This window comes from Elephantulus edwardii, unplaced genomic scaffold, assembly GCF_000299155.1.
Source record: "Elephantulus edwardii isolate Elephantulus edwardi_28Jun2011 unplaced genomic scaffold, EleEdw1.0 scaffold00059, whole genome shotgun sequence".
Taxonomy (NCBI): Eukaryota; Metazoa; Chordata; class Mammalia; order Macroscelidea; family Macroscelididae; genus Elephantulus; species Elephantulus edwardii.
Genome location: NW_006399809.1, coordinates 13,207,965 through 13,221,433, shown reverse-complemented (window position 1 = coordinate 13,221,433; position 13,469 = coordinate 13,207,965). Strand labels below are relative to the sequence as shown.

The 13,469-nt window shown below is 38.3% G+C and overlaps 1 pseudogene; it reads left to right on the top strand.

Annotated features, from left to right (window-relative positions):
- Positions 1-3,380: 3,380 nt before the first annotated feature.
- The window catches only part of LOC102843255, a 30,308-nt pseudogene continuing 20,219 nt past the window's right edge, over positions 3,381-13,469 (top strand).

Below are 13,469 nucleotides of genomic sequence, written 5' to 3'. Positions count from 1 at the left end.
TAAAGTACAGCCAACTTATTACCAAGGCACCCGATAAACATATTGAAGCCAAAAGCAGAGAAGGGAGGAGATCTGGTGGCGGGGAGAAAGTGGGAAACAAGACAAATCTCACTTTGGGAAGAAAAAGACAGAAGGGTCCAGCTCAAATATTAGATACAAACAAAGCAGGCGAAGAAGATTCCAACTGAGATGGAGAACAGAAATGAAATAAGCAGATATCAACAAATCTGAGGTCCAAAGAAATGAGGTCATCACCATTAAAATTTCTTGACCCTGTCAATATTTGGCCAAGTGCTCTACGGGCAGACGTAGATAGCAAGGCTTAGGATAAGATTTCAGTGGTCCTCTCTATATCATCAGCAAATAGCAATCCTGATGCTTACACATAGAGCAATTGTTTAAGAAAAAATGAGTTCAATGAAGGGAAAGAAGGTAGCAGAAGCAATCCAAGAGAAACAAAGTAAGTATCTAGAATAGGGTTATAAATTCAAGGATTAAATCATTAGAATAGAGAAAGCAGAGAAAGGTCAAAGTAAAAGCAAATAAGGAATCAGGAAGTGAGGAAAAAAGAAAAAGCAAAGATGGACAGGCTTGGCATTTGGGATGATTATATCAAAATTTGACTGGTGTTTATAACTTGGTTTAAGGCTTGGCAAATAAGAATGGTTTGTAGGATGATGAACAGAGAGGGGATAGATAAAAGAAACCTCAAGAATCCAAATACATCTGTAGCCATACTCTCCAAATTCTTTATGAAGCCAAATCTGGAATGGACTGACAAACAGAAGGCAGGATAAATGGATGGCTAGATAAATAGATGTAAGGAAAACATACACAACTCATTCTGACAACTTGTCTATCACATGATTGACAGCTGCAACCATGCATGTTGAATGTGGATCTAAGAAAAATGAAGCTATTGACAGCTTTAAACTTTTCTACCTATATCATGATGTTGCATATTGATCCAGTAGTGAGGATTTAGCTTTTTGATGTTGAGTTATAATCTATAATGAAGGCTGCAGTCTTGTATCTTCTACAGCAAGCACTTTAAGTCTTTACTTTCTGCAGACAAGATTATGTCATCTCCATAATGAAGGTTGTTTACAAGTCTTTCTACAATTCTGATGCAATCTTCTTCATATAGTCCTTAAATCACTTGCTAAGCACACAGACTGGATAGGTGTGGGAAAAGATACAATACTGATATGCATGATTACTGATTTTTAAGCATTCAGTGTCCCCTTGTTTGGTTTGGATTACTGCTTCTTGGTCTATAGGTTTTACATAAGCACAATTAAATATTCTGGAATTATCATTCTTCTCAAGATTATACATAATTTGTTAATAACCATATAGTCAAAATCCTTTGCATAGTCAATAAAACACGGATCAATATTTTTCTGGTATCATCTGCTTTTATCTAAGATCCATTTGGCATCAGCAATGTCATCTATTGCACCACAGCCTCTTTTGAATTCAACTTGGATTCTGGCAGTCTCCTATCCAAGCATTAATCTGTTTTCCCCCCACACCCCATAATCGTTACCAAGATTTTGTTTTCATATAATATTAATGTTATTGAGTGACAGTTTCCGCATTCTGTTGGATCATCTTCTCCCCCCACACCACCCCCATAGGAACAAATTGGGATCTCTTCTAGTTGTTGTTGTTGTTGTTTAATGCCGTCGAGTCGTAGACGACTCATAGCCACCCTATGAACGAACAGCCTGAGCAGTGTTCGCACATAGAGTTTCCAGAAGCAAGCCATTTTGGAAGTGGATGCCGCTCCTGCTTCCAGGCTTGATTTAGTCGGGAAGTTCCAGCCAACACTGTCCACCATGGGTGCCCATTACCACGATTGGCACATCACTGTCACAGGCTTCAGCATCACAGCAACCACGAGTTACCTCTGTACAGCAACGCACAGACCAGTGCTATACCACCTAGAAGAATGTTTGACAGGAAGACAGTTTGAACCTGGCTGAGGGCCACAGATAACAATCACCCACCTTCGGCTTGGTAGCACAGCTTCCTTCCACCAGGCCAATGTAGCTCTCTCTTGGTCGTCGTCATTGTTATTGTTGTTTAATGCCGTCGAGTTGTAGACGACTCATAGTGACCCTATGAACGAACAGCCCTCTTCTAGTTAGTTTGCCAAATAAAGGTTTTTGAAAAATTTTTGGCATAGGCTGGTAAGTACATATAGGCTTGCTACTTGGATTAAAAAAAAAATCAACATCCGGCATTGAAGTCTATGGGGGAGAGAATAGTCTAAAAGTATTATATTTTAGGGCATTATTTTTATCATAGGAGTATGCAATGAGGGTTGTAGAGTGGATTATATTTGGGCTAGGGGGTGGGATTTGGGGAGGTGCGGGGGGGGGATTGTGTACCAATGAGGGAGTTTGTCTTTTCCTTTTCAAGGAGAGGAGCAAATGGTGGGGGCAGGGGGGAGGGGTTTGTGCGGGGAGAAGGGTGCAACAATGAATGAATGGAATCCCAAAATCTCTGTAGATGTTCATTGAAATGAAAAATAAACAACCTAAATTTAAAAAAAAATCAACATCCATGTTAACATCCACGCAATTAATAAATCAAAATACATGTTGCTTTAGGGAAATCAGTTGTCAAGGATCTCTTCAGTGTGCTAAAGAGCAAAGTTAACAGTTTAAAGACTAAACTAAGCCTAATATAAGCCATGATATTTTCAATTGTTTCTAGTGCATCTGAAAGTTCAACAATGAACAAGAAAGACCAAAGAAGAATTGATGTCTTTGAATTGGGGTGTTGGTGAAGAGTATTGAATATACTCATGAACTGTCAAAACAACAATAACAACAACAACAAAACTCTGTCTTGGAGGAAGTAATACTAAGATGCTCCTTAGAGGCAAAGATAGTGAAACTTCATCTCTCTGTTTTGAGCATGTTTTCAGTAGTGTCCAGTCCTTGGAGAAAGATATACTTTTAGGAAAGCTAGAAGGTCAACTCTCAAGGACACATATTGACACAGTGGCTCAATTTAATAATGGGCTCAAACATAAGAGAGATTGTAAGGATGGCCTAAGATAGGACAAAGTCTAGATATATTGTTCATAGGGTTGCCAGGCGTCATAGTCGACTTGAGGGCACATAACAACAATGACAACATCATACTGTTGTAAGAACTCAGCTGGCATGTTGTTGTTATTGTTCATAGGTTTTGTTTATTTGAGTACTACTCATAGTGACCCTATGAAGAGTAGATCTGAACCCTGTCCTATCCTGTGCTATCCTCACAATCTTTGACATGTGTGAGCCCATTGCTGCAGTTCCTATGTCCGTTCATCTATTGAAGGTCTTCCTCTTCATCACTGCCCTTCAATCTTTCCAACCATCATGTCCATCTTCGAGGAATGGCCTCTCCTAGGTACGTGCCCAAAGTATGTGAGATGAAGTTCTAACATCTTTGCCTTCAAAGCCCATAGACTATTACACTGCCAACACAAAGGTGGCATCTCTCTGGTGATTTAAGCTCCTTAGTGGCTTGATAGGAGATAAATGGACAACCTCCTGTATCCAAAAAGCTGATGTTGGAAGAACTAGAAGTAGGCTCTGACTCAGTGTCAATGAGTTTTAATAAAATTATTGTAGCAAGGTCCTCTCCATGTGCTTTTCTGAGCCTCACTTTCTTTTACCACAAGGACCAGTGTCACTTGTAAAGGCTTTCATAAGCAAACACTCAAGCTTCCTGCCGCTGAGTAAATTCCAAAACATAAAACCTTCAGTGGTTTTCTGAGGCTGTGAATTTTAAGAGAAAGAGATTGCTATTCTGAGGAGGAGCTGGTGGATTTGAATGGCTTCAGCTTCTACAGCACAGGTGTTTGGGGGATACCATATCTTCTTAAGTGCTTTGATATTCTTTGGCAAAAGGGTCAGAGATAAATGTAAGCCTGGATGTTGTGTAGACTACCTCCTGTTAATGCCCTGTATGTACTCACACAGATTAAAACTCTTTATCATTCCCAGTAGCTACAGACTGGTAGAGAAATAACTTATACGCTGATCCATTTTGCTAATCCAAACTCCCACTACTTTTTCACAAGCTGATAGCACCACCCTCATTGTGAGCATCCCTATTCCCAGACACTTCCTTTCTTTACCACTTCTTGTCTCAATTCACCCTTGTCTCATTTTGAAACATTTTTATGCCACTTTCCTCCATGTGTCAAACTCCTACTGCCCAAGACCTTTTTCTATAGTGCTAGAAAACACCACTTTAAGAATTTAGATTCACCTGGCCCAAGATGTGGTATTTTCAGTTGCTCACGCATATGTAAAAGTTACACAATAAACAAGGAAGACTGCAGAAAAATTGATTTTTTACTGTGGTGGTGTTGGTGAAGATTACAGAATATACTGTGAACTGCCGAGACCAAACAAATCTGTTCTGGGACAACTTCAGTCTAAATGCTTTTTGGAGGAGATGGGGAGATTTCGCCACACATCTTGTGGGCATATTATCTTCTGTAGATCCTTTTAAGTATGTTGTTATGTGCTGTCAAGTTGAAGCCAACTGATAGGAACTTCCAGTGGTTTTCAGTAAATCCCTTGGGAGGAGATTGTGCATCTTTCTCCTGGTAGCAGCTGGTGGATCCAAACCACATGTGGTTTCAGTGCAGCTTCTTACCACTAGGCCTTCAACAAGGAAGACCTTCAGCTGTAACAATGGGCTTAAGTACGGCAGCTATTGTATGGAGGCACAGGACTGGACAGAGTTCTGTTCTGTAGGACATAGAATGGCCACAAGTTGAAACGGACTAGGTGGCACCCAGCAATAGAACCTAATGTTCTGCACTTAGTATAAACTCAGCTGCTGTAAGTCAGGTTCCTAAATCAGATATGGTTTGTGTTACTGTTGAAAAAAATGTTCTGATTCTTGTCTTTGTGATCATGACACTTTTGTCCTTGAAAGAATCAGCTGATAGATTAGCTCCTTTTTAACCAAAAAAAAAAAAAAGCTGAGAGACAGAGCTTTCATCCTATTTGGAAGACTTCTACCTGCTGTTCCATCTGCTTGTGATTTGATCATTACAAGTTGGCTTCACAAAAGAAGTTTTATAACTGTTCCACTTGAATATTTCCTTTTCCCTTTGGCCTCCAATAATAATAATTATAATGATGCTGTTAATAATAATTGTTCTGATTTGAGCCCAAGAGATACAAACTATAGACTATTTTGCATGTGTCATATCATTTAAATCTAACAATGAACATACAGTCAAGGTATTATTATCTCTCATTTCATAGATTAGAAAATTGAGGTTAAGTAAGTTTCTCAAGTTCCAAAGCTATTATCAAACAGCTGTCATATAACCCCTTTGTGTCCAAAATAGAGACATGCTGGGCAAAACTTATAATGACAGCAGTTACACTCAATAACCACATGCCTTGCACATATCCTTCTTTTTCTCACTGTCAAATGAACAGAATGAAAAGTAATGTCATAATAAAAAATAGTTGAAATATTTTAAAATGACATTATGCATTTTCCTGCATGGAAGCAAGACACTTTGTTGCCAAAATAGGTTGGGCTCTATCTTATAGACAGGAAGACTCCATCGAGGTGGCTTGACACAGTGACTGCAGCTATGGGCTCAAATATATTAGAGATGGTGAGGATGGTACAGTGTAAGACGGGATACAGGTCTGTTGTTCATAGGTTATCTGTGAGTCATACTAGACTCAACAGCTTCTACCAACAACACTATTAGTTATGGAACCAGATTTTGAAGCCCACTTTCCTCCACGTCTGATACAACTTCTGATAATCAAGTACACTGGGACCAGTGACTAGCTTCTCCATGAGAGTAAACTGGAATCTTTATAATTTCTTGCTTTTGCTTCTTGAAATTGGGATTTGGTACAGCTAAGTTCAGACTTTAAGGCTCTGTGGCTTTCCCTAGAGCTCTGGTTACTTCTCAGGTGAAGATTGTTTGGGTTTCACTGCATGATCCTGCCTCTGTTTTAGAGGTTGTCAGAGCTTTGCTCCTTGACTCGACAGTGACAGTATGAACCCATTTCATAAGCTAGAGCGATATGCTAACAAAAGAATTTTTGAAAATTTGAACTTCTTGGAAAGTCTTTTACATTCATAGTAACAGCCTAGAATGGGACCCTGGACTGAATATGGTTGAGGAATGACTTTAGTTAGATTACTTCGTGATTGACACTGAGACTCAAGAAAATACCATAGAATCATCATTATGTTTCAAGACAGCAGTACTATGGATTTTAAATCTGGAGGTAAGTCTAAAATCAACTTCCAGGAGGACTTTCAAGAATTTGTCATTTTAAAATTAAGTGAGAAAGTGATAAGCTAATGATATTTTAATTCTTTATGTTACTTTCTTAGAGACCCAGGGATAGCTTTGCATGAGAAAAGTTAAGAAAACGTTAGCTAGAAAAAGCATACAGCAGAAATCACAGGGAAATGTTATGGATGGAATTGTGTCTCTTAACATACACTGTAAATCCTCAGCTCTGTACTTGTGAATACTCATATTTGGGACTAGGTTGTCATTGTTATATTAATGTTATTGTGTTGCTATGTGCCATCAAGTTGGCTGTAACTTATAGTGACCCTATGAATAACAGCTCTGAACCTATGAGATTCTGAACCTATGAGGCTCTAAACCTATGAACACTATCTTGAGACAGACACATCATACATTACCCCATTGACAAAGTCACTGTCAATTTGTCTTATCAAGCATCTTCTGCTCTCGTGCTGACCATCTCATTGGCATCAAGGTAGAACCAACTATAAATTGCACAAAAGGACATTATCCACAATGTAGCGTATATCTTGAATATATTTAGAAAAGAGATTATAAGCTGCTGGTGAGTTTTTCAAAATAAATAATCAACAGGTGATTATATAGTGGAGGAAGGATAATGCTTATTATGCAGTGGTAAAGAAACTGTTTGAATTATATTCAAATGATTAGGGGAGAGTATAGTAGAACTTATATATATGTTGTTGTTGCTGCTGCTGTTGTTATGTGCCATTGCATCACTTGTGACTTGGAAATCCTATGTACAACAGCCCTGAACCCTGCTTTATCCTGAGCCAACCTCATTATCACTGACACACCTATCCCCATTACCCCAGTCACTCAATCCATACATCTCTAAGAGGATCTTCCTTTCCTGTGTTGTCCCTCCACCCTTCCAAGGACTGGTTTCTCCTTACAACATACCCAAAGTATGTCAGATGAAGCTTCAAAATCCTTACAAGGAACAGCTTGGTTTCACCCTCTCCACATAGTCCATGGTCTATTCAATACTCTTCTTCAGGACTCAAACTCAAAGGCATCAATGTCCTTCTATCATCTTTAGTCATTGTCTAGTTCTGTGATGCATAGCAAGTAATTGCAAATACCATGGCCTGAATCAGGCACACCTTAGTCTCTAGACTGACATCGTTTTTCTTCAGTACTCTTAAACGGTGCCAGACAGATTTTCCCAAAGCAATTCATCTTTTGATTTTCTGGCTACTGGTGCCATGCCAAGGGTGTTGATCATGGAGCTAAGCAAGCTAAAGCTGTTAACAATCTCAATCTCTTCACTGTCTAATATGATGCTGCCTATTGCCCAAGTGATGTGTGTGTGTGTGTGTGTGTGTGTGTGTATAAATAGAATTTATAAGAAATAAGAATTTGATTTCTGCCTGATAATATTTCTAAACAAAATTTTAAAAAGACAGCATGATTTCTCCTTGTTACTTATAGTAAAACATAAGAGGCAAATGATGAACTTAAAATGAGTGGTATAAGATAAAAATGTTTTGTTAGGTGCCATCGAATGACTCCTAAAAACCCTAGGAACAGCCGATCTGAACCCTGTCCTATCCTGGGCCATCTTCATAATTTCTGACATACTTGAGCCCATTACTGCAATCACTGTGTCAATTCATCTTATTAAAGATCTTCCTCGTTTTCACTGGTCTTTTCCCTTTTCTAGCATGATGTCTTTTTTCAAAGAATAATCCTTCCTAACAACATGCCCAAAGCATGTGAGATGAGCTTTCACCATTTTCACCTCCAAAGAGCTCTCTGGCTGCACTTCTCAAAGACTTGTCCACTTGTTCTTTTGACAGTCCATGAGATAATTAGTACTCCTCTCCAACACCATGACTCAAATGTATTAATTCTTCTGTCATAATTATTCATTGTCCAGCTCTCAGATGCATAGCAAGTGACTGAAAAGATGATGGCTTGAATCAGGAATACTCCAGTCTTTAAACTGACAAAATACTGCTCTTCAGTATTTTGGAGAAGTCTCTGACATCAGACTTTTGCAATACAATGCGTCTTTTGATTTCTTGACTCCTGGTGTCAAGATTGTGAATCTATGAAAAATGAAATTATATCCTTGACAGATTCAACTTTTTTCCATTTTTCATAATGTTACCTATTAGCAAAGTTGGAAGAGTTTTTGTTTCCTGATGTTGAGATGTAATCCATATTGTTGTTGTTGTCGTTAAGTGCCACTGAGTCATAGATGACTCATAGTAACCCTATGAACAAAAGACCTGAACACTTGTGTAACTTTCATAGTTTCTCCAAGTTCATAGAGTTAACAGAGGCAAGCTATTTTGGAAAAGGATGCCACTCCTGCATCCAAAGTTGTTTTAATCAGGGAGCTCTACCAAACATTGTCCTCCATGGGTAACCATTACCGCATTTGACACATCAGTCTCACAGTGATTAGAATTGGAGCAACTATGTGTTATATCTGCACAGCAAATGGACAGACCAGTAATATTCCTCTTAGAAGAATGTTTGACCAGAAATAATTAAAGCCAGATGCCTTTTTAAATAGGAGGCCAAATAAAATTAATTCACTCCCAATGGCTAATAAATATTAAACCTTATATTTCATCTGTAACAGAGATCAAATCTCTGTAGAAACAGGCTGCATCAGACCACTTATCCATCTGGAAGTTGGCCCACACTCCTAACCAATGCCTTTTTAAATAGGAGGCCATATTGAAGGCTTTTATTTTCTGTTTTAAAAATATTGAAATTTATTTTTTATTGATATTTTAATGAAAGTTTATAAAGAACTTGGGTTCCCACTTGTTCATTGTTGCACATTTTCCTCCTTGCCCCCACTCTATCCCCCCAGATAACTTTCTTTCATTCTTATACAGTCCCCACTCTCACTCCAGACCACTTTACTATGCAGCTTTATTCTGGACTCTTGTCATGTCAATACTACCTAATCATATGTTCCTTTTACACAGTTCTGTCCCTCATCAGTATCAAGGCAGTGTACATTATTTATCCCTTCTTTGTTTAGTCTCTCTGTGATGACCCCCATGTCAGTCCTGTTTTATAACAGTGACCTTATGCAGTATTTGTCATTTTGTGACTGAGATATTTCACTCAGAATAATGTACTCCAGGGTGGCCCATTTTGTATAATAATTCATGAGTTCCTTGTTTTTCAGTGCAGCATAGTATTCCATCGTGTGAATATACCACAGCTTCTCTATCCATTCTTTTGTTGATGGGCACTTAGGTAGTTTCCAACTCTTTGCTATTGTGAATAAAGCCACAATAAACATGAGTGTGCATATATCTACTTGGGTGGTAGTTAGTTTCTTTAGGGTTATACTCCCAGTAGTAGAATTGCTGGGTAAAATGGTATTTTTATTTCCAACTTTTTGATAAAGCACCATACTGCCTTCCATAGAGGTTGCACTATTTTACACTCCCACCAAGAAGTGAACAAGGGTTCCAGTTTCTCTGCAATCTTGCTAGCATTTTTTGTTTGCTGTTATGTTAAATTTTGCTGTTATTATTGGGGTGAGACGATGTCTCATAGTTGTTTTGATTTCCATCTCTCTTAGAGCTAGGGATTTTGAACATTTGTTCATGTGTTTGTTTGCAATCTGGATGTATTCTTTGGTTCACTTCTTGTGGCCATTTTTCAATTGAGTTGTTTATCTTTATCTGGAGAAATGGAAGAATAACCCTTGCTCATGGATCGGAAGAGTCAATATTGTGAAAAGGACAATCCTACCAAAGCCAATCTACACGTTCAATGCAATCCCAAAACAAACAATTCCATTCTTCAATGAGATGGACAAGGCAATCTCCAATTACATTTGGAATGGAAAGAGGCCCAGAATTAACAAAGCACTCCTTATAAAGAAAAACAGGTTGAGGCATCTCACTCCCCAGTTTCAGATCCTACTACACTGTCGTGGAGGTCAAGACAGCATGGTACTGGTACAATGACAGACGCATAGATCAATGGAATACAACTGAGAACCCAGAAATTAGCCCATCTACCTATTGTCAACTGATATTTGACAAGGAGATGAAGTCAGTTAAGTGGGGAAATGGCAACCTTTTTAACAAATGTTGTTGGCAAAATTGGAAAATTATCTGCAGAACACTCAAGCAAGACCCACACCTCACTCCATATACAAAAACCAACTAAAAGTGGATCAAGGACCTAGGACTAAAATGAAGGACTATAAACTTCATTAGAGAAAAGCTTGGAAGAACCATAGAAGCACTAATCCACAAAACAGTTTTCCAAGCATCCTGAAAAACCTACAACCAAGAGAGGATAAAATAGATGAATGAGACTATCTAAGAATCAAATCCCTATGCACATCCAAAACTTTATCCAGCAGGGTAGAAAGGGAATCCACAGGCTGGGGAAAAAATATGACATGTCTGATAAGGGACTTATTTCTAGAATTTATAAAATACTGTCACACCACAACCAGAAGGTTTTATTTTTTACAGCAAGTTTTTCTGGTCCTTCACTCTTTCAGCAACCAAATTGTGTCGTCTGTAAAATATAGGTTGTTGAGGAGTCTTCCTCCAATTCTGATGCCACTTTCTTCTTCACAGAGTCAAGCTTCTCATATGACTTGCTCAGCATACAGATAAAACAGGTATAGTGAAAAGATACAGCCCTGACGCGCTACCCACCAAGATCTCAGCCAGAAGGCTTCTGGGAGCTACCTGGGACCCTATACTGCCCTCAAAAAAGAAAATAAAATTTTAAAATTTGTAAAATTTTATTTTGTAAATGAAAGACATGTGCCCTAGAATATTCTATGAGGTGATGGCTACCCTATCTTTTGTCAAAGAATGTCAGCTTATTGTTAATGGATCTAACCAGCTACCACAGTAGAAATTCTATCAGCTTAGACTAAAGGAGATAAAGGATGAAAGGAAAGAACATTTTCTGCTTCTTAGAAGTCTATAGTCAGAAAAAGATCAAAAGAGCTATATAACTATTTTCTTCCAAGTAAAGAACCATCTATGGAGCAGCTCAGAGCTGAAAACTGCTATGAGCAATGGAAGCAGGGTCATCTCAGTTAGCAAGAGTGGGGCCAGAGTCCCCTGGATCTCAAAAGTTGGAGTCATAGCCTCCTGGTTTCAAAGAGTGATCTTTACTGATTCAGCTTTGAAATGCTAACTGATAGTGAGGTGGACCAAGGGTAGAGGTCACAGTCTAAAGACAAGAGTGTGGTGCTGGCAAATTAAGAGGCAGAAGAGCAAAGTTTGCCAGAGCTGAGGAGGTAAGAGTGACCAATCAGACGGACTAGGGAGATGAAACTGTTGAAAGCCAATGCAGTCAAGTTGCCATCGTAGGGATCCTAGAAGCAATCTGAAGCCCCCAATCGAGGCACCTCCCCCTAGAATACAGAAAGTGTGGCTAACACCGGAACCTGGATGGTGGAGTCATTTCCCAGCAGGTCCCAAAGAAAAAAAAATTTTTAAGTCTTGAAAGTTAATTTGTTGTGTTACGCCCAATTTGGTGTCTGTTATCTTTTCTTTTCCTCTATTTTATGTCTTTACTTATGGAAATGTCTACACTATCTTTGTTCCACCATTATTCTTTGGAAACAGTTAACTTGTCTGTATTTCACAGGTTCACAGGTGAAAAGGATTTTTTTTTGTCTTGGGATGGAATCCATCAAAATTCTAACCCATATTTGACTCAGATGATTCAAAAGATGAAATTTGGACTTGGAGTTTATTTAAGAATTTTGATAAAATTGAATGAATGAGCCCTGTGTGTGGCTAGGATATAAATTTGGAGTCCAAAGAAAAGGATGTTATTGATTGAATTGTATCTTCTGAAAGTTTTTGTTATAAACTCTAACTTCCTGTGTCTGTGGTTATAATCCTATTTAGAAATAAGCTGGTCTTGTTATTCTCATGAGGCAGAGTTAGTGCAATGGATTTTTTAGGTCAATCTCTTTTGAGATATAGAAGAAATCAAATGAGCAAATGAGTGAAACATAGATGTGAGAAGACACATACCAAGCCATATGATTATTCAAAGACCAGAAGATTTAATGAGGTGAGAACATTTCTCCAGAGATAACAGAGGAAAATAACTTTCCTCACAATCATTGTTGTCACGTGCCATGCCATCAAGTCTAAAAAGACTCATGATAGTGACGTGCTATCCTATGTCATCCTCACAATCTCTGACACATGCAAACTTATTGCCACAGTCACTGTGTGAAGCCACCTGGTCATGGATCTTCCTGTCTTGTGCTGATCCTCTACCTTCCCAAGCTTGATGTCCCTTTCCAATGATTAACTTCTCCTAACAACCTGTCCAAAGTGTGTAAGGCGAAGCATAATCATCTTTACTTGCCTTCAAGGAACACTTTGGCTACATCTTCTCCGAGACATAACTGGTTGTTCTTTGGCGGTTATCAGGATCTTCAGCACTCTTCTCCCACATCACAATTCAAAGGCCTCAATTCTTCTTCTGTCATTGTCCAGCTCTCATATGCTTAGCAAATGACTTAAAAGATCATGACTTGAATCAGGTACACCTTAGTTCTCAATCTGACATCATTACCCCTTAATAATTTGGAGAGGTTTCTGACTAGACTTTTTCAGTGTAATATGTCTACTGATTTCCTGACTGCTGGTACCACATGTTTTGATTGTAATTTCAAGTAAGATGAAGTCATAGACAGTCTCAATCTTAAATTCAGACTACCTATATCCTAAGCAGTGATAAAACATTTTTTTGTTAAAGCCATCCACTTTGATATTTCTATTATGACAGCTCTAGACAACTAAGAATTGTTTACAGAAAGCTACATATTCAACTAGAGGCCCAGCTGTTGGCACACATTATTGTGCATTTGGAAAATTTTTCTGCAGAGAATTCTGCCAAAAAGTGGCCAGGAAATACAATTGACATCTATGAAAACACAGACAGCTTTTAGTGTTTGGCAATTAGATAACTCATTTTCTTTCAGTTATTGTGTAGAATTATCATTTCTCTCAAGCCAAATAATAGTAGGTTTGGCCACATTTCAATACAAATTTGGAACTATTCAAAGTGCATTGAAATTTTGATTTCCAGTGATCCTTTTAGGTTTTTTTTCTTCCTTTAATGATGTATATTATTGACCAAAAAAAAA